General features: G+C 43.9%; 1 long non-coding RNA gene across 5 annotated transcripts in view; it reads right to left on the minus strand.

Moving 5' to 3' along the window:
* LOC131109127 (uncharacterized) overlaps positions 1–22802 on the minus strand; it is a 51502-nt gene extending 28700 nt beyond the window's left edge. For 3 of the 5 annotated variants that reach the window (XR_009120669.1, XR_009120667.1, XR_009120668.1), the window contains exons 1-6: positions 22665–22802; positions 13393–13487; positions 12761–12829; positions 11738–11822; positions 11211–11296; positions 4423–4533 (exon numbers count right to left, since the gene is read on the minus strand). This is a non-coding gene — a long non-coding RNA (uncharacterized LOC131109127). Of the gene's footprint in view, positions 1–4422; positions 4534–11210; positions 11297–11737; positions 11823–12760; positions 12830–13388; positions 13488–22664 lie in introns of all 5 variants that reach the window. The other 2 variants (XR_009120670.1, XR_009120671.1) reach the window with 2 other exon arrangements.
* Positions 22803–22907: the final 105 nt, after the last annotated feature.

The following is a 22907-nucleotide window of genomic DNA, read 5'->3' on the forward strand; positions in this document are numbered from 1 at the left end:
ACCTTGTTCCACCCGCCCGTAAAAACAGGCCGCCTCCATCAGAGACAGAGAGGGGGGGGAAAAAAGGATCTTGGCCAAATATTTGCCGCTCTTCGACCCCATTTGGTTTAGTGTGTTCTCTGTTTGCATTTCAATGACCCGCGGTCAGTGTCAGGAGCGTGGCACGTGTGTCCCTGACGAGCTGGCCCGGCCGCTGATAAAACGCCGACAGTGGAAGGGGGGGGGGGGGGCGGCGAGGCCTTGTGGGATAAGAGAGGGAGGGTGAAGGATGGAGCGCGGGCGCACAGGCTGCTCGTTCACACAGCCCACAATCTCCTCCAAATGACTAAAAACACTCAGGCCAGGGGTTGCTGATGTTACTTTGTATAGCGACTGTAATGGTGCCTTCCATGCTGCTGGGAAATAGGACATATCGCACTAGAAGCTTCCAAAGCAAAACAAAAATGGTCTCAAACGTGCTAATTAGCATTAGAGGTGCATTCAATGATGTCAAAGTGACGTTTTGATAATGTTCCAACTGTTTGAGAACCAAAAAACATCTCACTCAGGCTTCACTACGCGTCTTAAAATGCAGCCAACTATCTGTTAGTCACCTATAGACGTCGGAGATGTAAGTTTGACCGAGTTTGCTAGGCTAACCTAGTTAAAACGCAAGTGTAATGTTAGCACTGTAGCTATGCTAGTGTCGCTAACTTTACGCTAGTGTATGTGACATACAGTATATATGTTATTGTTTTTGTTCAATAATAACATGCGTGATGTCAGAGTTCACTCCTTAGCGGACTCAAAACTGATTTTTTTTTGGGGGGGGGTGCATATACAGCAGTACCTCGGTTTTCTAAAAGGTCCAGCAAAAACCGAAATGCCCAGAAAACAACGCCGTTTTTCCATTAGGAATCAATATGAATACAATTAATGCCTTCCAGATACACAAAAAAAAAGATGTGACGAACTGTACTTTTATTTTGAAGGTCAGAAAAGTGTGTTGAGAATGTCTGCTTTCGGTTAAAACGAGCTGGGCGCAAGAATAAACGTGCTTATTGTTCAGAACTTGCACAACATCAGCGGAGGCATCGAGTCACACACACACACACACACACACACAATCTGTCCCAGCATGCTCTGCTAAACTAAGCTAACCCCAGCTAGCTTCCATTCACACGTTTCAAACTTTTGCCAGTGTTTTGACGTGTTTAGTTCAGGGGGCAGGGTGAGGTTTTTGTGCCGGGGGAAATACTTCCCCCACTGCTGCATTCACATGACGTCAATTTCCACGAGATTACGCCTCTCTGATGTTCTGGTTGTGGTGAACTCATGCACGCCTACGATGAACACCACAACGTTTCATTCGGTAACCCCAGCCCCCAAATGACACCATTTGATGTGTTAAAATCAAATAAATCATAAACAGCTGCGCATTACGAAGCTTCTATGTTTCTATCAAGCGGCGCGGTCCCGTTTTGTCACGGTACGGGTTCGAATGTGTGTAAGGGAATGACTGCATATGTCATCTCCATCAAATGTGCCAGCGTGTGTGTCACTGAACGCAGTGTTTTCTGCACAGGAGGCTTTAAAAGGGCTTATTGAGGCTTTATCATCGCAAGCAGCAGCACCTCCCAGCCAAACATATTGCTTTTAATCCACAAGCCTCCTAATTATTGCTCTTGCAAAATAAAGTGTTTTATAGAAGAGATAAATGGAGGCTTTTTGAGAGGATAAGAGAATGTTCTCCAAGTGCGGCGTTTTTATTTATTTTTTTGTTAGTTTCTTTTTTTAGCGAATTAGCCGAGGACGGCGGCAGGATTGTGCGGATTAGGCAAAGAGAGAGAGAGAGAGAGATGGCGGCAAAAATGTGGACGCTTATGTGTAATTCATGTTGGCGTCCTTGAAATTGCTACTGTGAGAATTGGGCAGCTGCCTCAAATAGGCCCTGTTGCAACCACCCACTGCAGGAGAAGAAGCACCCCCCCTGCCACCACCCCCACTACTTTGCAGGAATGCACCGTGCAATGCAACACTCCGGATTTTTTTGGTGACTTTTGCAGCTCCTAAAAATATTCACGCTACTGACATGTCGTCTTCCCACACTTTCACGGACTCAAATCCTTGCCTAAAAACACACGTGGCTTTTTTTTTGTAGGGCTGGAAGGCCGCAAAAATGCAACAAGAAGCAGATGAGCATTCCAGAAGCATTCCACATATGCCCCCACCTGGAATTATGATCCACTGAGGACATTTTCCCAGCGAAGATCTGAGAAGGATCGCCTTCAAATGAGGCGCGGGGAGGAAAACGTCATGCTGTCATTGTGACGTCAACGTTCCTTGCTCAATGGCGCCCCTAGTGGCTATTCAACATTAGGAATAATTACAGTACAGTGGTACTGTCGTCGTAGTAGAAGTGTGAAGATGAGCATAAAAGCAGAACTTAAAGTGACTACTAGCTCAGATTATGAGTCCTGTCCTGGCTGCTCAGTACAACATGACTGCTGTTGGTTTCGAATAAAAAAAAAAAAAAAAAAAAAAAAAGAGTCATTTTTCCACACTTTTATCAGTTACAGTTCATAAAGTTTTCACGATGCTTGACTCTGGATCAGACTCATTCAATTTGATTTTTCTTTGGCTTTTATGTGATAACACCACTTATTTAGTCTAGCAATAATGAAAACAGGTGAGGCGTGGTTGTCCTGGCTGCTCAGTACAATATGGCTATGTTTTTTTGTGTGTATTTCAGTTGTAATAAAGTGTACTTTACTTCTGTCTACATTTATATGCCTTACTTAAAACGTTGTCTGTGCTATTAACTCATTCATATATATATTTTTAATTATTATTATTCATTCATTTTCCACCGCTTATCCTCACGAGGGTCGCGGGGGGTGCTGGAGCCTATCCCAGCTGTCTTCTGGCGAGAGGCGGGGTACACCCTGGACTGGTGGCCAGCCAATCACATATAGACAAACAACCATTCACACTCACATTCATACCTATGGACAATTTGGAGTCGCTAATTAACCTAGCATGTTTTTGGAATGTGGGAGGAAAAACCGGAGTACCCGGAGAAAACCCATGCATGCACGGGGAGAACATGCAAACTCCACACAGAGATGGCCGAGGGTGGAATCGAACTCGGGTCTCCTAGCTGTGAGACCTGGGTGCTAACCACTCGAACACTGTGAAGCCACACCGAACACATTTATACTACATTATTATTATACTCTAATGGGTAATAAAGGCATAAAGTTGACTATAGGGGTGTTATTTCATGTCTAGAGAGCTCTAATAATGAACCGTATTTATAATGTGATAAGTAGGTTTTCTAATTAGGAATCATGCAAACTCCAAACAGAGATTATTATTATTATTTTTATATTATATTCATTTTATTTATATTTTTTTATATTTATTTTTGCGCAAGAGGCAAAAAGAGTTGACGCAAGTGCACAATAAAAGAGGTGACTTTTCAGGCGAAATTGTCTAAAATTGCCGATATTGAGGGGGCTACATTTTGAAAAATGGCTGTGATTGAATGAGTTAATAATGACTTAATAACAATAATTAAATTTCCATGACTTTCTGTGGGAAAACAAAGAAATTATGAAGTCGGGAAGCAGCATGGAGATTAAAAAAATGGTAGACCAGGGCCTGAAAGGCTGCAGTCCAATCTTCAGTAAAAGTAAATAAAAAGCATGCTGGGAACAGAGCATGTCATACTGTGTGTGTGTGTGTGTGTGTGTGTGTGTGTGTGTCAGGTCTAGCCAAAGTTTACCCGCCCCATTACAGCATACAGTAAGAGGATTATATCAGCAATCCCCTCATGCCACTATAGCGCTGCTGTTGAACCCCAACCCCCCCAAATCTACAAGCCCTGCACCCCTCCTGCTTACTCAGTCCCGTCACGCTCAGGTAGACGGTGGAGCAAGGAAGGAGCCTTCCTTGTGTGAAACAACGAGCCCCATATGGTGAAAGAGCAGAGGTGACATGTTAAAAGCTGTCGAGCCATTTGGTCTTTGACACTGAGGAGGTATCGTTTCCCCTGGAAATGACCATCATCACGGTCTGTCCTCGCTGTATTAATTGTCTCATAAGTCAATTCTTCATCCCCGGGTGCTGCCCACGTCGGTGAAGACACACCTTTTCATGTCAGGCAAACATCACGCTCACAAGGTAAAAGTAACACTCTCATGACTTACCGAGCAAACAATGGAACCACTCTGTACATTTCCGGAATCTTTTCCCCACCACGTTTGAACGATTTTTGTTTGTCCTTTAAATGTCTACAGGTCTTAAATAAATACGCTTTGAACTCTTCGTCACATGCTGCCGACAAACGCAACTTGTGACCAGAAGGCCGACACTCACTTTGTGGGAGAAAAAAAAAAAAACACACTCACACATAGCAAAAAATAAAAAAAATGAACATACCATGTGATGCAGTTCCACTCCAGTCCTGTAGGGGGTGATAAGCACATGTCATCTTCCACAAACATCGTCGTTTTTCATCGCGGCTTCATCTGTTGTCTTCTCACATGGACACTGATGCAAGAAAAAATAAAAAGAAAATAAATTCTGAATCCTTCATGTAAAGGATAAAGTTTTGTAATTGTTATATAAACAATTCATAAACAAACAAAATAAACAGTTAATAAACAAATGCTAAAAAATTTTTTCATTAAGCAAAAGTCATAATCATTAAAATGACAGTATTAAAATTAATTTAGTTAATTAAATTAATTAATGAATTAACTAAATAAAATTAATTACATTAATTAATTGCATTAAATTAATTACATTAATTAATTGCATTAAATTAATTACATTAAATTAATTACATTAATTAATTGCATTAAATTAATTACATTAATTAATTACATTAATTAATTGCATTAAATTAATTACATTAAATTAATTGCATTAAATTAATTGCATTATTAATTACATTAATTGCATTATTAATTACATTAATTAATTGCATTATTAATTACATTAATAAATTACATTAATTAATTACATTAATTACATTAATTAAGTGCATCAATTTATTACATTAATTTAATTACATTAATTAATTACATTAGTTAAATTAATTTTATTAATTTCCTTAGTTTATCCCCCAAATGGAAGCCTCATGATGACAAACAGCACTCCATTTTTTTTTTTGCCATTTCTTGCAGTGCATACTCAAGTTCCACCAGAACCGGTACTTGGAACGGGCCCGCTTTTCGGCAAAGGAAAAATCGTTAGTGGTGAGCGAGTGGAGTAGGCACGCACTTCAGCCTATTGTTTTGTATGCAGACCCCAGACAAACCCCCGGGTCCCAGGTCTGGTCTACATCCACGCTGATGGCCCTCGAGGCTTGACGTGTGCCAGCTGAAGAGAGTCTGGGATAAAGGCTATCAAAGCATCCGCGGGACAAGTGAAGGCTGTTTTATTGTGGCGGGGGACTCTTATCTGGGATTATTACTACGGCGCCTCCATTAGTTAATCACCCTTACATTAAAGCCTCCTAAAGCCAGCAGCGGGGCCGACAATGGAGCGACAATCAATCAATCAGCATTTTACGGCTCGGCATTATTCGTCGCGGCCGATAAATTGGTGGTCTCGGCGGTGACATCTGCCGCAGGCACATGACGGACATTTTAAGCAAATTACAAAACGTCACTTCAGCGTGATGTTCGGGCGGCGGGAGGTAGGAAGAGTTAGATAAGAGGAGCGACGCTTGCTCAACCGGTTCAATGCGGCGGGTTGCCGTGACATAAAAGTGAAGGGGAAAGGATCCCAAAAGTGTCGTCACGGTGTGTAATGATTGACGGAGTGGACACAGAGGTCATCTGCTCGATTACACTTGACCACAATAACGAATGTATCAAAGAGTGCTAACAATCCCGTAAAAGCCGCATTTCATCCCCGCCGTGCTTGGCCCGAGTATGAAAAACAAACGAAGAAGAACGTGGAGTGTGAGGAGTCTTCTGTGGAGACATCCATAGTCTCCGCGAGCCTGCTGAGGAATTCACGGAATGCCACTTCTCGGCACCGATCAAACGGCTTGAACATTAACTACGCTGAACCCTTCGGCCCCGCGGTGCCGTTACCATGGCCCCGCCCCTCAGGTTCAAGGGTCCCCATCATCACATAGGAGCCGCCGTCCACGCCGCGTGTCAATAAGGTATGTCACATGGGGGCGCTTCCACGTGGCGCCGCCGCCAGATCCGAGGAGAGGTGTGCTTTCCCAAACATAACCGTCATTTTTACTATCAATATGTTATTATAACAAGGCATTCAGAAGACGCGTTCAAAGACATATGTTGTATTCTACACTACTCAGTATACATTGATGAGGCAATAACCAAACCAGGAAGTACGCGGTCCGGGAAAATAACAAGGAACTCCTGCAATGCTAACGCCCGAGTCCGTTATCTGTCTTATTTTCTGTTATTGTGTCTACTCCACTGGTTAATTTGAGTGTAAAGGTGACTTTAGGGGTGTTATTTCATGCCTGGAGGGCTCTAATGTTATAAAGGAATCCCACTACCTACCATAGTCTATTGATTATATTGATATACCTCATCGAGTGTGTTGCTCTTCTAAAACCTGAGGTGACAACCATTTTCCCGATGAGCGCACCAACACCTGCGCTTCCTGAGAGCCCCTGCGGGTGCTTTTTTTTTTTTTTTGCCTCCCTCTACACTTTGAATGACCCCCCCCCACTCCTATCTACAGGCTGTCAAGAGACACAAAAAAAGTTAGCCAGCTCAGAGATAAATTGTCCAGATTAGACCTCATAAATATGTGATCTTTGGACCGATATGGCGCTGCTACAAGCTGAAAAAAAAAAAAAAAAAAAATGTCAGCAGTGCACTTGAACAGTCCACAGATTTGCATCCACACATGATAATGTTGCCATTTACTCACTATCACCTCCTGTGGTTCAAATTGGTATTGCACTACAGTTTAGTACTTTAAAGATTCATACCAAACCGTTCTTAAATCCATGTTAAAATATGGAAAAATGTTTTTGTCATCATTATTCAATAAGTAATGCTAATAATTGCTAATTTAAATAGCATTTAAACACCTTCTGTGTCACTGTTCTTTGTAAAACAGAAAAAAATGACTGCATAAAGGTACAAAGAGCATACTGAATTTGAGTACAGTTCGTTTGTAGCCGTAGGGGGTCCCGCACTCTTCGTAAAGCAGGCACACTTTGCCTGCAATCCCTTTAATTCAATCATAAAAGCACCCGAGTATGACGGACAAGAAAAGACGGCGAAATCCTGCTGATGTTCTTCGCACATGCACATCAGAGCGGGGATTATTATGAGGCAAACGCTCCAACTATTGTTTCATCACTATCTCCTGGCTGACTTCCCGGGGAGTCGGCTACTACTGACAACCACTTTTTGGGATGTTGCCAGAGTGACGGGCAGGTTGGGGGAGACAAAAAGAGGCTCCGGAGGCGTGAAGAACGTCACGTGACAGAAGACGAGGTGGTAACATGTTTAAAACATGTCATGTTAGCGTGGTTAAAGCCCGGTGCTTCATGCATACTCACATGGTCTGAATTGGTGGTGGTGCCCCCCACCCCTCGCATGAATATTTCAAAAGCCGCAATGCTAATTATCAGGGGGGGCCTTCTCTTTTATGAAGCTTCAAGGGCACTTGTTCATTATCAAGCCTGGCTGAGTGTGCATGTATGGATGGGTCTTCTTCTCACATCTCCTCACTTATCACCCCGTCCAGATAACTTGCAATATTTTCGCTGAGGAGCGCAGCCCCCCCCCCCACCCCCACCCGCCGGGCAAGTAACCTTTGACCCACCTAGCAGAGTAGAGCCTCGTCACGTTTGCAAGCAGAGAAGCAAGAGGAGTAGGTCAGGAATCAGCTGAGGTGGCCCTCGGCATAAAAGCCTGCAGCCGCGCGGAGCTATTTGCGTCCGCCGCCACCATCGCCGCCATGCATACTTGTGTGTGAGCCGCCTTCATCGCCACCCCCCCCCATACACACACACACAGCAGCACATGATCCTCGCCGCCACAACCACCCAAAGCGACACTATTTATGGCGTACAAATAAAAAGACAAAATAATTGTTTGGCGCACAGATTTAAGTATGCGGTGGAGGGCGTGGCCTTTGTCATGTCGCCCCGCCGCACACTCCGTGAACTCTGTGTGGCTTTCTCCTTCCTCGCAGCCTGACCTGTCATTTGAGGGATGATGCCTCCACAACTATACTGCTGCCCCCCCCTGACAACAGCCTCTATATTAGATTCCGTCGGAAAATTACAACCTCTGATCCAATTGCTCTCCTCTTTGGACGCGAGACGTCGCGTCACGTGAGCGACGGCTTCATTCTGATGTGTCTCCGCCGTGTCTGTCCTTTCATTTAATTACACGGCTGGACCGAAGTGCGGCGATGTCATGTATGGAGGGAAAAATCGTGTGCGTTTCTCACGCCGCGTGAGTCATTGACGGGAGGGCAGAAGTGGAATGACCGAACCGCAAACTTCCGCTCACGTTCCTCGTGCTTTGCACAAGAATGCATTCGATATTCCGCACAGAATTTAGGAATATATGTCCTGCTTTGGTTATTAGTTTTAGCTCGGAGCCATGCTAATATTTTCACCACGTTGTTACAATGTTGTATTCTACTGACGTTGGACATCCTTATGTTGGCTCCAGGTTGCCTGAACTCAGTGAACGCGGGTCTTCGGGAGCGCTTGGGAATGTGACCAATCACAGCGGAGTGGGTGTACCTGGAGGAGGGCCGGGAGTACCGTATTTTCTGTACTATAAGTCGCTCCGGAGTATAAATCGCACAAAGCCAAAAATACATAATTAGGTAGAAAAACACATATATAAGTCGTACTGGAGTACAAGTCGCATTTTTTTATTTTATTTTATGACCAAAACCGACATTACGTCCTCTTGGAAGGCAAGTTCTAACAATAAAATAATAGACAACAAGCTGAATAGGTGTAAGATATGCTAACACAATGCTACAGCTACACGAAAAATAAACAAACATAAAAAGGTGTCCAGCGTCGCAGGAACAGCCAACTTATGAAAAAAAAAAAGTGCGACTTATAGTCCGGAAAATACGGTTTGGTTCGGAAGCAGGAAGTCCGTGAAAACACTGCAGACAGAAGTGCAGAATCTGGAAGATCTAGAAAGCTTTATGGTGTTTAGCTGATGTATAGGAGTCCACAACTTAATACAAAGCGCCGAAAATGAGCATAAGCGGTTCCTTTTAATGTTTACTCAGTTAGCATTTTAGCTAGTGTCAGTACGCTAGCTGTGTCCCTTCAATATATATTTGAGATTTAAGATTAAAACATTTATTTTATGAGAAAAATGTATATCTGTGAATCGAGTCCACACCTCTGCCTCCCTGCGTTCCCCTCCCCAGTTGAGATAAAAAAATAGTCCACAGTAATATTCATGGCTAATTTCATAAGTATATATGTATCGTGTGCTTTAAATAACCTTACATAGCCTTTAATGTGTCTAACTTGTACTAGCTGCCTATTTAGCGCCGCCCTCCCCCCTTAACAGTTGAAAAAGGCTGAGTCATTAATAATTCTCCGTCCGCTTGTCTATTTGCAATTCAGATGAGCCAGTCTGAATGTGGTGGCTTTCCCCTGAAACAATACCTCAAAACGCTAAACGCTAAACTCCGTAAAGAGAAGTGAGTCAAAGACAAAACACGAGTGAGAACAAGAGAGGATATGAAAGGGTCGCCTTTTGCGAAGGGGAATCTTCCCATCGACGTGACTTTCATGAACACGTTACCTTTTGTGTCAGCGTGAAAGTCTTTTCCCCGGCGTGATGCTACACTGCCTTGTCATAAGAGAACGGTACTTTCGTGGTTGCTACGGCAACACTAAATCCACCAACGTAGAGGTCCATAACATAGTCTGAACACCTCTATGCGCCATGTTTGCACTAGCATTGTCGCAAAAGGCTACTCTTCAGTGCGGGATCACTTCCTGTTTGGAAGCCATACCGCTGAAATCGAACAATTCGTACATCGATTTTGCACATGAAAGTTCAAAAAGCGATAAGTGGCAATTTTTAACGTGTTTAACAAGTCGCTTGAACGGTAAATGGAAGTTGTATAATAAACAACAGCTCTGACTTGACCCTGGAACTGACTATTTCTGTTATTACTTCCTCCTTAGGTCAGTTCAGCTTCCCTAAACCTGTTAGCAAGTCCCTTTTTAGCATCTTTACGTCAATTTGTAGCCTTAAAAAGCGTTAAAAGACAGTTAGATTGATTCTTCTTTTTACATTTGTGTCAATAAGCAAAAAAATATATTTATTATCATCATCATCGTTACATGTGACGTCTTGTGAAACAAACTTGAGAGGCTAGCTTGGTCATTGCCATCAATTTGAACAGCCATTCTGCACCGCCGACTCACATAGCTGCGGGATGCCTTCCAGTGAGGTTTCGTCATACTCAAGCGCTCTCTAAAGTGCAGCCGAGGGCGGAGCTAGTCTATATTTCACCGGCTGGAATGAAGGCGGCGAGCCAACGTCGCCCCTTTATGAGCTTCCCATAGATGGCTTGCAAAAAAAAAAAACACCTTGGATGTAAAAAGTTGAAATATGTACAGTGTTTTGTTTTGTTTTTTACAATCCGAGGGACAAATTCTAAGAATATTCATCCCTCGCACAACAGATCATAGCAAGCCTCACAAGTTGCAGCAAGTGCTCCAATAGCAGTAGCTGGAAATAGCCTGCTTTTTCATGCCTTTTGTGATGCTATTCTGGGTCGGGGAAACGGGGTGGATGAAGTCAACACGTCGTTTTTTAAGCATCTAAAATAGTATTAGAGCTGTAACATAGTCCCAGGATAGTCCCGATATTGTAATCTATGTAATCTGATCAAAGGTGACCGTACCATTCCAAACCGTACTGTATTAAGCTGAAGCGGCCCGAGATGCTAACAAAGTTGGGTGTGCAGAACGTAGCCTCTTCTGCTTTTCGGAGAAAAAGTCATATGGTAAATATTGCGTGATGGCTTTGGGCTGGAAGAAAAGTGCCTTGTTGGCCATGGAGAGCAGCGGAGCATGATTCCTGGAAAGTGCTTTCCCACGTGTGGGCGGTAAGACGAGGCGTACGAGGCTGTCGCTGTTGGGCGTGTGAGCGCTCAGACCTCCCACTTTTTTTTTTAAAAAAAAAAAGCTTGGGAACGCACGGCCAGATGCTCACCTGCTGCATGTCCGAACTTTTTTTTTCCTTTTTAAACCCTCGTTTTGACTCTGCTGCAGGGAAGTTATGGGAAGCGTTCCGCCTCGCTGCATAGTGGAAAGAAGAAGAAGAAGAAAAAAAAAAAAAAAGATAAGTATGTAGCGAGAGCAGCTGTCTTGTATTACTCGATGGCGAGATAACAAGAAGCAGTCACGTGCAGACGTGCGCATGCATACATGTACGCATACTGTATATGTTAGCGCGCACAGATAAAGGGATTAAATGGCCGGCGATGTGAGCAGTTACTTTAATTGAAGATTTGCTGATGAAGACACCCTCATACTTAATGACTAGCTGCAATTAAAGCCCCCCCCCCCACACACACAATAGACTAACTGACCTCCAGCAAAATGTATCACTTCCTTATTTAGAGATTAGCTTTTGTGAATGAAGGAGTTGGGTTTGTGTTAAGAGGAACTTGATACTTTGATGGTGTGCTGCTTCCCATCAATGACATGTAATCAAACTAGCTGTGTTTCTATTCATACCTGAAGTCAATAGAGAGGTGCGAGGGGGGGTCTCACTTCTGGACTGTGTAAAAAAAACAAGTTGTGGTGTGAAAAATGCCGCCGCCTGTAAACAAACAGAGAAGAAGCTGGAATGAACCTAGTGCCGACAACTGTCCCAATACTTTTGACAATAGTATATACCATATTACATATGCACACATACAGACGGGTAGATAGCTACATAGAAATGCCCTTTACGGATAAAGTTAAGACTGGGCATGGGCCAGAACGAGATTCAGACGGTATGATAACCTTGGCCAAAAATATCACTTTTTGACGGTTTCACTGTCAAAAATGTCTTATTTTAAAATAATAAGTCAAAGTCAAAACAGTTGTTTTTAAACCATGTAAAGGCATGGAAATCGAACATATGTATTTCAAATATATTTCTAAATAAATCATAAATAAAGAATCATGATGTGCTATATATATATATATATCACTATATTGACAGTTACTATGGTACCCATTATATCATTGTATGGTCACCTCGTAAAAAAATAATAATAATAATAGTAATTAAAAAAAACTATATTAGGAAAGCAGGAAGTGAACAAATGTAACAGTTACTGCAGTGGAGAATAAACGCTTTACACCACTTATCCTCCACTCCTGTCTCCCAGCACGGCGGCATCAGCTAACGAGGCAGCGAACAAGCTTCGGCGGCACATCGAAGCCCGGTTCCGACTGCGAGGAATTGACACGGGACGTTTCAAAATATTTCCCGGGATGGATGTCCCACTCTCTCTCATGTCGTAGAAACGCTTTCGACACACAACTGTCCCGTCTTTCATACCGTGTTATATCGTTAAAGCGGTAACCGACCCGTGCCTAGTCGGCGAAGTTGTTACGCTAATACCTAAAAAGAATAATAATAATAATTTAAAGAGGCGTCATGTCTGCAGGGTCAACTCTTGGCAGTTTCCTTCTGAGCGAAAAAGAGAAATGACTTGAAGCGTCAGTTGGCAGGTGACAAGTTACTGAAGTGTGTGAATGACTCACCCGTGTTGGCCGGGTCTGGGAGGTGTGGGGGGGGTGGGGGCAGGTAAGAAGAAGGTCACACCATCTTAGCTGTAACATAAAGTGAAAGAAATGAATGACACCTGCAAGAACCAGTGCTGGTAGTCCAAGTGATAGACAGCATGAAGAACTGGACAATGTCTGCATGGAGGCATGCATGGGGGGGGGGCGGGGGTTATTTATGAATGAACGTGTTCCATGCGTAACGTGGATCTTGTGACAGTATTGTGAGCTCATCCGTTCAACATTTTCACCCTCAAGCTGTGACCAGGATGAGAAGAAGAAATGCAAAAAATCATCTTTTCTGCAAATTGATTGGCTACAAAAAAGCATTTTTTTTATAAAGCCCCAGCAAAAATAGAGATATATAATGATACTGATATACAGAGTACATATACCGATTTCCCTTGGTGGAAATACTTTGAATAGTTTGGACTTCCCCTCCTTAAGCAGTACATAGTGACAGTTGTAACACGTTCAAACCACAGTGCGGTGCACTGCAGGGCCAATTCGAGGTGCATGAATGTCCTCTCCAAGAAAAAAGGAAGTAGAGACTATTTAAAAAAAATAAAAAAGTAAAACAAGCACACACAAAAAGCACGCAGCCTACCTACTCGAGTGAGAGTACGCACGATCCATGTAGCCGGGACAAAAACCGAATCCCACGCCCACGTTTTGCATCCCGTCACCGGTCCCTTTCTTGAAGCAGCTGCAACAGAAAAGAGAAAATAACACGTTACAGTTCTGATATGAGATAAGGTTCATTTTACACTTTCTAGAAAGACCCCCCCGCCCAGTAAGGAATGATGACCAGTCAGGTTTAAATTGCATTGGGTTGTAAAGTCAAAGAGTGACAGCGTCAAGCTGGAATCTTCCGCCGCTTCCTCCTATGCGATGTCAAACATGGCATGTGACCTAATTGGAGTATCACCTGTTACATGCTAAAAACACGCTACCTTGACAGTGCGTGCAAGCGGGCCCGACCGTCAAAGTTAAGCACTGTTGGTTTTGGGTGTACCTAATAAAGAGCCACTAAATAGTCCACATATTGTATGAGACTTGCATGGTGACGTACCCCACATACGTGGGGTTGGCTGTATGAGCAGCCACGTGTCCCCGATGGTGGAGGAGGGAGGGGGGGGGCTGGAGTATTAAATGTTACATGGGAGCAAAGTTGTAAGCAACACGACCCGACTGGCACAGTGCCAACGCTAGCAATCAGAGATAGCTAGCAAGCTTGCCGGCTCACGTGACCGGGTCCCTATTTGTGGAAGGCGGGCGTCCGAAGCGGAGCAGGGGCGCACTATGTCTTTGATATTTATATACCAGCGCCCGAAATACAGCGGTGGGGGGCGAGGGGGTGGGGTGGATGGGTGGCATGACATCTTGTGAGACACATTTCTCACGATGACTTCGGGGTACCGGGGGAGGGGGGGGGGGGGGGGATACCGCGTCATGTGGACTCGATTGAAGCAAATTGGTCACATGGGTGTTGTTGACGCAATAAACTGACACTATAGATGTACATTTTCCTTTAACATTTTTTAGGTTTGAAAATGCTTTATTTAGACCAGGAATTCATAACATTTGCATATTATTTTGTTACTAAAAATAGGCTAGTCAAACACAAAACCATAATCAAACCATGATATTGCGAGGGACTACTGTACATCAAAATTTTGTTAGCTAGCAAAATTACGCAAAAGGTTATTAATAGCATTTGTCTAGTATGTTGTTGATTCTCAACGGGCCACGCCCCTGTGACCGCTACGCCGTCCGCAACGAGCCGCCTCTAACTAGTTGAACGTAACGCAACGTCAGCTCGCCCGGGTCACGGTTACTAATCTGGTCGGAACTCCAGCTGCTTCATATCGCCACCGTAATGCAAACCCATTAGGAATGTGCTGCAGCAGGGCCTGCGGGCCGGCTGCTCCCGCGCCGAGCTGACATCCCATCTTTCATCGACAAGACGCTCATTACTGCGGAACCTTCGGGGTCGCAATCAACGGGACTGAAGACTCGACGAGACTAAACGGAACAGATGCAAAAACGTCCGATTAAAAACCACTAGTCCGGGGTAGCCACCGTATTCCGAGTCAGGAAGTTTCCACAACTGACCTTTGGAACTCTTAAGAGCAGAGGTTAAATGTTGGGTCTGACACTTTTAACCCCCCCGACACCCCCAGAAACATAGTGCTGATGCTATTAAAGCGAATGAAAGAGTCCTAATCTTAAGACTACTACTAGCGGGGGGAAGCATCGTCACTTAGCACTGCGGGGTGCCGAGTTCAGGGTCAAGAGCTCATTAGCGATCTGTATTTCCGCCCGTCGCCCACCGGCTTGCTGACTGACAGCTGCGCGGCGTACAGTACCGGGGAAGCACCCGAGAATTAGCCACGGGCGCACCAAAGGCGGTGGAGCGTTTCTTTGTAATGAGTCAGCATTGCGATGGTTTCTCGGCGCACAGCTGCTCGCTTGATGAACGCTCTTCTGTCGCCAAGGACGCCAACATATGAAAGCACGGGTGACATTTTCAGTGGCCTCTTCCTGCGCCTCCTTTGAGTCACATGAATGAGACTGAAACGACGCCAGAGCGCAACCACGAGACCAAATGAATGTACTTTTATTTTATCTGAAAAAAAAAAAAAAAACGCCTCAATGAGATGGAAACTGACAGCTGACGCCGTGTCAAATCAGAGCGCTATCAGGTTCAAGGCGCAGGGGAAAAAAAAAAAAAAAAAGCCTCGCCTCCGTGGATTTTTTACACAAGGAGCCAGTGAAGTCGTCCCAGCTGCCAGCCCCTCCCCCTCGCCATCAAGCCCACCCCCACCCCCTCCCCGAGTGAAAAGGTCGTCCCTCCAGCTGAGGGCTGTAAATTCAAGATGTAAAAACGGGAAAGACTTACGCTCCCGTTCAACAGGTGCAGATCCGGAATGAATGGTCACCCCTTTGCTCCCGCCCCCCGGACTGCGACGCAATTATTAGGTCTGGACGACTTATTTATAGTTATAGTTATGAATTACATTCTTTTCACCAAAAAGCTGCCAATCCAATGAAGCCTTTTCATTAGGGACAAACAAACCCTTTGATTTTTAATAAATATTTGAATGGCAGCCGACATATTTTCCCCCAGTGTGACATTTTCCCGTGACGACACCTCGTCTGACTGGGTCCACCTGGATCATCTGATTATGGTCATATTGAAAATATATGCAATTCATCTAAATGTCACAAAAAGGAGTGGAGCACGTGCAGTCATTAAACAAGAAGCAGTTTGAGACGTGACAAGCTGCGTGTGAACTTTCCGCTGTGGTTATAGACGATAACGAGGCAGTTTTGGCCTTTACCCAATCTGATACTTTGACAATATTATTCTAGATTAACATAGTAAAATTGTTTTTAGCAAGTAATTAAAGCAAACACATTTTTGTAAAGCTTATTTCAATTCAATTTGGAATGAATTAATGTAAATCACATTTACAATAAAACGTCACTTTAAGATTTCACCTCAGTTTTCATACACCGTCTTGGTTTGCATACTGTTACAATCATTGGAATTAACTTGTACTATCATTCGTCCGACCCTGTGACTCATTATTCACGATAAAGGTCAAATTCGGCGACTCGCTGCTGCCTTAAAAGTGCGAGCACCTCCAAACAGGATGGTCACTTCCTTGCTGCGTTCCGCGGCCAGCCAAGGTGAATTTGTGACGTTGGCTCCTTTTGAAGCTTCTCAAACACAGCAGGACAAATATTTACACGGTGGGGCTCTGCTTGTTTAATGTAACGTAATGCACACTTCCACTGAAACGTTTTAGACAAAACACCTCCAGCGGCTGACGAGTTGCAGGCCGGACTCTCCCACAGGTTGAACCTCCTTTTCGGGGCATGCCTGGGAGCCGGTGGTCTGCTTGTGGGGATGGAGAGAAGGGGGGGCGAGGGGTGGACTCGGCGCAGAAGCGAAACCCTGCTGACGCTGCTGTCTGGCTGAAAAGAGGCAATGTGTGCATTTACAGTTGGCCGGGAACCAAAGAGATTAAACAGAGGTGGGCTGGGATACCATGTGAGGGCATGCCACACAAAAACAACACGCCGTCTCAACAGCTGTGAGAACGACACCGAATGTCGCCAAACAATGAGACGCAATGTTGGCAATCGGATTTTACAGGGGGGAAAAAAAAAAACCCATCATGGGCATTCCCGTTAAACTCCTCTTCCAAACCCAGCCTGGCCAATCTTGGCTTTACAACTGGAATACTGACTCATTCATAAAAGCAGATCTTTGTAGATATTGACACATATTAGCTATGATTCTGGAAAATAGTCTATTTTCTGATATGTTGCAGACCAAACCATAAACTTTGGTCTTTGGTTCTTCTTGATTTGGTCCATCGAGGGCCTCACCAATTACTTTTAATCAAATCAACAAGGTTCAGATTAATCGACTAAAGACACTGATCGCTATTTTTGCCCCTTTTTGGTGTGCTGCGGACCAAACCTCTAACTGTTTGTGTTATTCATTTGGTCCATTGAGGGCCTAATTAATCTAAACAAGCTCCAGATTAATCGACTCAGACAGTGATGGATATTTTTGCCCCTTTTCTCATATGCCGTGGACCAAACCACTAACTGTTTGTGTTACCGATTTGGTCCATTGAGGGCCTAATTAATCTAAGCAAGCTCCAGATTAATCGACTCAGACAGTGATGGATATTTTTGTCCCTTTTCTCATATGCCGTGAACCAAACCACTAACTGTTTGTGTTACCGATTTGGTCCATTGAGGGCCTGATTAATCTAAACAAGCTCCAGATTAATCGACCCAGACAGTGATGGATATTTTTGCCCCTTTTCTGATATGCTGTGGACCAAACCACTAATGTTTGTGTTATTCATTTGGTCCATCGAGGGCCTAATTAATCTAAACAAGCTCCAGATTAATCGACTCAGACAGTGATGGATATTTTTGCCCCTTTTCTGATATGCTGTGGACCAAACCACTAGCTGTTTGTGTTACCGATTTGGTCCATTGAGGGCCTAATTAATCAAAACAAACTTCAGATTAATCGACTAAGAAAATAATCATTAGTTGCAGCCCTTGTGTCAAATAACCTTTAAATAAAGTCCCTAGATTGGGAGTCCATCCATCCATTTTCTATGCCGCTTATACTTGCTAGGGTCTTGGGTGTATGCTGGAGCCTATCCCAGCTGACTTTGGGCGAGAGGCGGGGTACATCCTGGACATGTCATGTGACATAATGTCATGTGACATTATAAGACTGAACAACGCTTCCCTAGTATGCCAACAATACCCAAAAACACAGTTGACAACCTGTTCCGAAGGAAGTCGAATGTTGACGAAGGAAGACGCTTTAGCCTTGCCGTGATGTCCAGTCAAGTCAGTTCAAAGTCAATTTAAGCTCCTCCTTCGCACGCCGCCATCCAATAACGCAAGGACTTTGTGTCGCCTTCGAGGGAAACAAAGACATCAGCAAGCTAATCTGTGGTGAATCAGCAGCAACGGTGAAAAGAAGGACAGCCATCAGCAGGAAGACGCAAACAATGCCAGACGTCACCGACAGAGAAACTCCAACAATAATCCCCCCCCACCCCCTCCATCCCAACGTTCAATCCATCAATGGTAGCAAATCGCCGGGTCTCTTCCAAATCGTCCAAACTGGAGATTCATTTATCGCAATCTGAAAAGCTTTTCCGTCTCATCGAAGTTGGCAACGAGTGACGATTAGAATCACAAACGCAAAAACTGCTGCCTGCTTCAGTTCAGACGAGGTGTGTGTGTGTGTGTGTGTGTGTGTGTGTGTGTTGTGGCACACAAAAACAGTCTCTGAAGAGAGGAACTGTTCAATTAGCACTGGTGCTGGAATCGCCACTTGATGCTATGGCTAAACTCCATCAACTAAACAGAAGAATAGGAGACACTAGCCAATGGCAGCGCAGTGTAGCGTCTTAGCTTAGGGGGTCGTGTGAAGGTCAGGTGTCCTTGCTGAAGAACCTTCTGGAAGGATGCCGAGCGCGCCAAGGAGGGTGGCTTGCATAATGTGCCGGGGGGGACCCCTGAGGGGCCCATCTGTTTTGCGCAAATAAACAGTAGCTTCAGTCAATGGGGAAAAAGCGGCGTGTTCCTCGCGGCAGACGGGCTCCATTAATCAGAACCAAGATGAGCTCGCAGTGACGCGTCGCCGACGCCGCTCCTCCTCCTCTTCCTCACGCTGTATCTCCATTAGCGAGGCCAGGCGTCAGCTGGAGGCAGCTTCTGGTGTCGCTTGCTGTGTTTTTGCAACTGTCCGCCAAGAAAAACGAAGAAACAAAAACGTGGCAAGTGAGATAATGGGGGTAGGGGGGCGTGGCTCAACCCACCATTTTGGGACACTGCCTTATTAGTCGGGATGTGAAGCCAATCTCTTCCTTACTGTACCTTGATGCGTCACTTAAACGTGATTACTGACGCCCGGCGGTTCCTGCCCACCACCATGTCTGACAAGCCAAGGACTTGACTTGACATGCGGTGAGCATCCGGAGTCCTGCGACACCTAAACGCGCCATCTGACTGGGAGCTGCTGGTTTTCCTCCCTAAAGACACCTTGACGTGGCCATCCGTCACTCAAACACCCCCCTCTCTGCCCCCGCTCGCGTCACATCCATCCAGGTCTAAAAGTACATTAACCTTTCCGTTGGAACTTTTTAATCAATGTGATGGATTCCGCCGGACGGAGCGAAGCCTGACCTTCAACCCCTGACGAGCGAGCGATGGAGAGAGCCGGGGCGCCGTCGAGACACAATTAATATTTCATTAGCTGTGCTTTAAATGGTCATTAAACGAGCTCGGTGAACTCTGCGACGGCAACATGTGATCCACTGCCGGACCGTCTGCCGGTCGCCGTCATAAATAAAGATGAATTAGCCGCCATTGAGATGCACAAAAGAACCTTCCACAAAGCTCTCGGACTCATGCATATGGAACGGTAACTTTCTATTTGATTCAGTGGCATTGTCGTCATAATGGTTTTTCATGTATTACAAGGCTGAGAGACCACCAAAGACTGAAACAAATCCCCCATGAGCAAAAAGTCCCTTGATCTTGCACAAATGGCACGTTAGGCAATTCTATTGCCATTAATTGACTTGTCTATCATATATTTTTTTATTAAGATAAATAATGGAGTACGTCGTCGTCTTCGCCAGTTGCAGAAACCTACTGCACATAAAATACTTCACGATGTGATAAACAAAATCAAACGGGCGAAATCTGTCCGACTCTCGTATTAAAAACTTTTTCTATGCCGCTTAGCGGCGTGATGCTACTCCTTGCTGCCTCTTGAGGCAAAATATTGTATTACAACATCGGGCTGGGGAAGCCTCTTTTCAGGAAATGTGGTCAAAATTTGTACTTAATACTAAATTAATCAAATAATTAACTGTATGGTGCGTTGTCAGGTCATAGACAACCACAATGCATCCCACCGGCTAAAATGTTAACTGTAGTTTGACATTATAAGATAGCGGAACCTTGTCAAAATTGAAGACTATACCAAAAAAAAATAAAAACATTTAATACTCCGATGTAGTCGCCGAAAATTTTGATCATTCCTCAAGCTAAATAATTAACATTAAATTTAATTTAAACCAAAATTAACGCCCTGCCCTTATTTCAGTTGAAGTAAATAAATACCTCGACATTTACTGTATACTCCACCAGCAATACTAGGATTTAGGAAGCAGCAGCAGCTCATTAAAAGATGTGTCTATGCTTCCTTTCACCCTTGGTACGTAAACACGCATGTAGGTCAGGCTTCACCACGCCCGAGGTGAGCAGAGAGCACGTTGTTTGCCCAATGCGGCGTGAGTCATGTCACATGAAACAAGGCCGCTCTCCTCCGTGACGTCCACGCCTGTTGTTAGTGGATCGTGATGGAAATGAAGAGAAAAAAACGGGATACACGTAGCTAGGCATTGCACACACCGAGTCAGCGCCCCGCCTCTCCCCACTGGGACAAAGACACTGAATGACAGACTTCACTCTGTCATTCACTCTGCTATAAAACCAACACGCCCAGGTGCTGAGACAGTTGCACAGAGTGAACCCTCTTGTCAGCCAGCCTGTTTGAAAGAAGAGGAAAACAAACACATACAAATGCTAAATTATAGCATTTGTTTTTAATTTATTGTGCGGTTAATTGATCTATTGATCGTGACAGGCCTACACGTAAGGCAGACATTATTTTTTTGCAAATTTTTTTTTGTGTTTTTGTGTAAAACAAGAAAAAAAAATTAAAAATATATAAAAATTGTAATGTTTTCATTAAAAAATTTTTTATCTAAAATTATTTTAAAACTTAAAACGCTCATCGCAAGGTGCACCGAGGCAGCTCGGGTTGAAGGTCAAATCTGTGCATCAACAAGTCAAACTTGTACAGATTTCCACATTTCAAAAGTCCGCAACTTGAAGCAATCACCATAACATCAGGGACTATTTCCCCCCCTATCGATTCTGAGAAACACAACCTGGCTAGCCAAGGAGCTGAGCTTGCAGGAAGATCAATTGTTTTATCATTACTTCTTCCGCAGTCTACCGTTTAAATTCTGCTGCTCATCTGAGAAGAACCTACCATTCCACACACGTAACAGCCATCATGGGAATCAGGTCTTTGCAGCTAAATAAGGTAATTATGTCAACATTTGAACTCCATGACCAGCCTTTAATGTTAAACACTTCCAAACTCCAAAGCTTCAGTTTAAAAAAAAAAGGCTGCCCTCTTTCTCGCCTTTGCTGGGAGAATCCGACAGGAGGGAAAAAAAAAAAGTTCTCTAATCCTTGATGGCTTTGATGACGATACGTGGCATGTCGATGCTCTCACTGCATGCAGATGAAACCAAAAAAAAGCTAAAATCTCGAACTGAATGTTAAGTAAGTTGCGGCTACTTTGATTAGCTAAAAATAAAACAAAATTACACTAGCCACCATCATGTGTTGTGCTTTTTATTTGGCTTTTCTGCAACCCCAAAAAAAGCAGCAGCCTCTACATGGGGAGAATATACTCCAAAGGTAAGCTTGTTAGCTAAATTAAGCTGTATAATAAAGTTGTGGCTGAATAAATCACTGCATCAGCTGATAGCGGCTGGCAAGGTGTCAAGAGGGCTGAAAGCCATTCATTAACTGAATGTTAAACTTGCAACAACAACAAGCAGTGGCACCAACAACCAACAGGATGAATATAATATACACAGGAAGTAAGCTTGTTGAAAAAGTAATATATATATTTTTTTATAGGGTTTTGTTTGACGGTGGTTAACTACTTTTTACACTTGTAACAGTAAAGAATGTAAAAAAAACATATTTGTTACATGCCTTTGATTTCAGCTGCGTATAAACAAAGTTGAAACAAACTTGTCAATAAAGTTGTGATTGAACAAATCACTGTAATCCGTGCTGCTTGTAAACTGACTTAGCTGTCAAAATGGCTCCAAGCCACGTTTAAAACCCACAATTCCACTCCATAATGACAATAACAGTAATAATACTAATATCTTTGTGTTCCATGTGTCATATTGCAGTTGTACAAACACTGAATTATAAGTGTTTTACGGTTTATCCACAACAATGCGGCTTCAAATGATGCACAGCTGCGTTGATAACATAATGAGTCACATTGCTAACAACAGAAGCCTGCGTTAGCTTCATTGTAGCGCAAATAAACAGCAGTAGACCAGCAAAGACACTGAAATGTAGAAAAACTAACATTGTACAGCAGCGGTAATAGCATTAAATGAAGTTAGCATCATCCAAACTGAGAAGTTTATCGATAAACACTGCACTGCACGTGAAAGTAGCGAGAGGAAAAAAAAAACAATCCTAAACAAACTCTTACCGTGTCATAGTCTTTCTCCTGCTTTAAAAATGGCACCTTTGTAATCCTCTTTTGTCTTGTTTGTAGCAAAGTGGCCGAAAAAATAATCTCGACGTGACTTCCATGTGCTCTCGTCCTCTCAGCACGCGCTCAGAGAGGCGAGCTGAGGACAGGACGCGACGTGACGTCACGACCACACACACACGCAGGGACTCGATGCTCATTGATGACGTCACTGTAATAATTTAGTTTTTCTTTCATTGC

Source organism: Doryrhamphus excisus, chromosome 21 (assembly GCF_030265055.1).
Source record: "Doryrhamphus excisus isolate RoL2022-K1 chromosome 21, RoL_Dexc_1.0, whole genome shotgun sequence".
NCBI lineage: Eukaryota > Metazoa > Chordata > Actinopteri > Syngnathiformes > Syngnathidae > Doryrhamphus > Doryrhamphus excisus.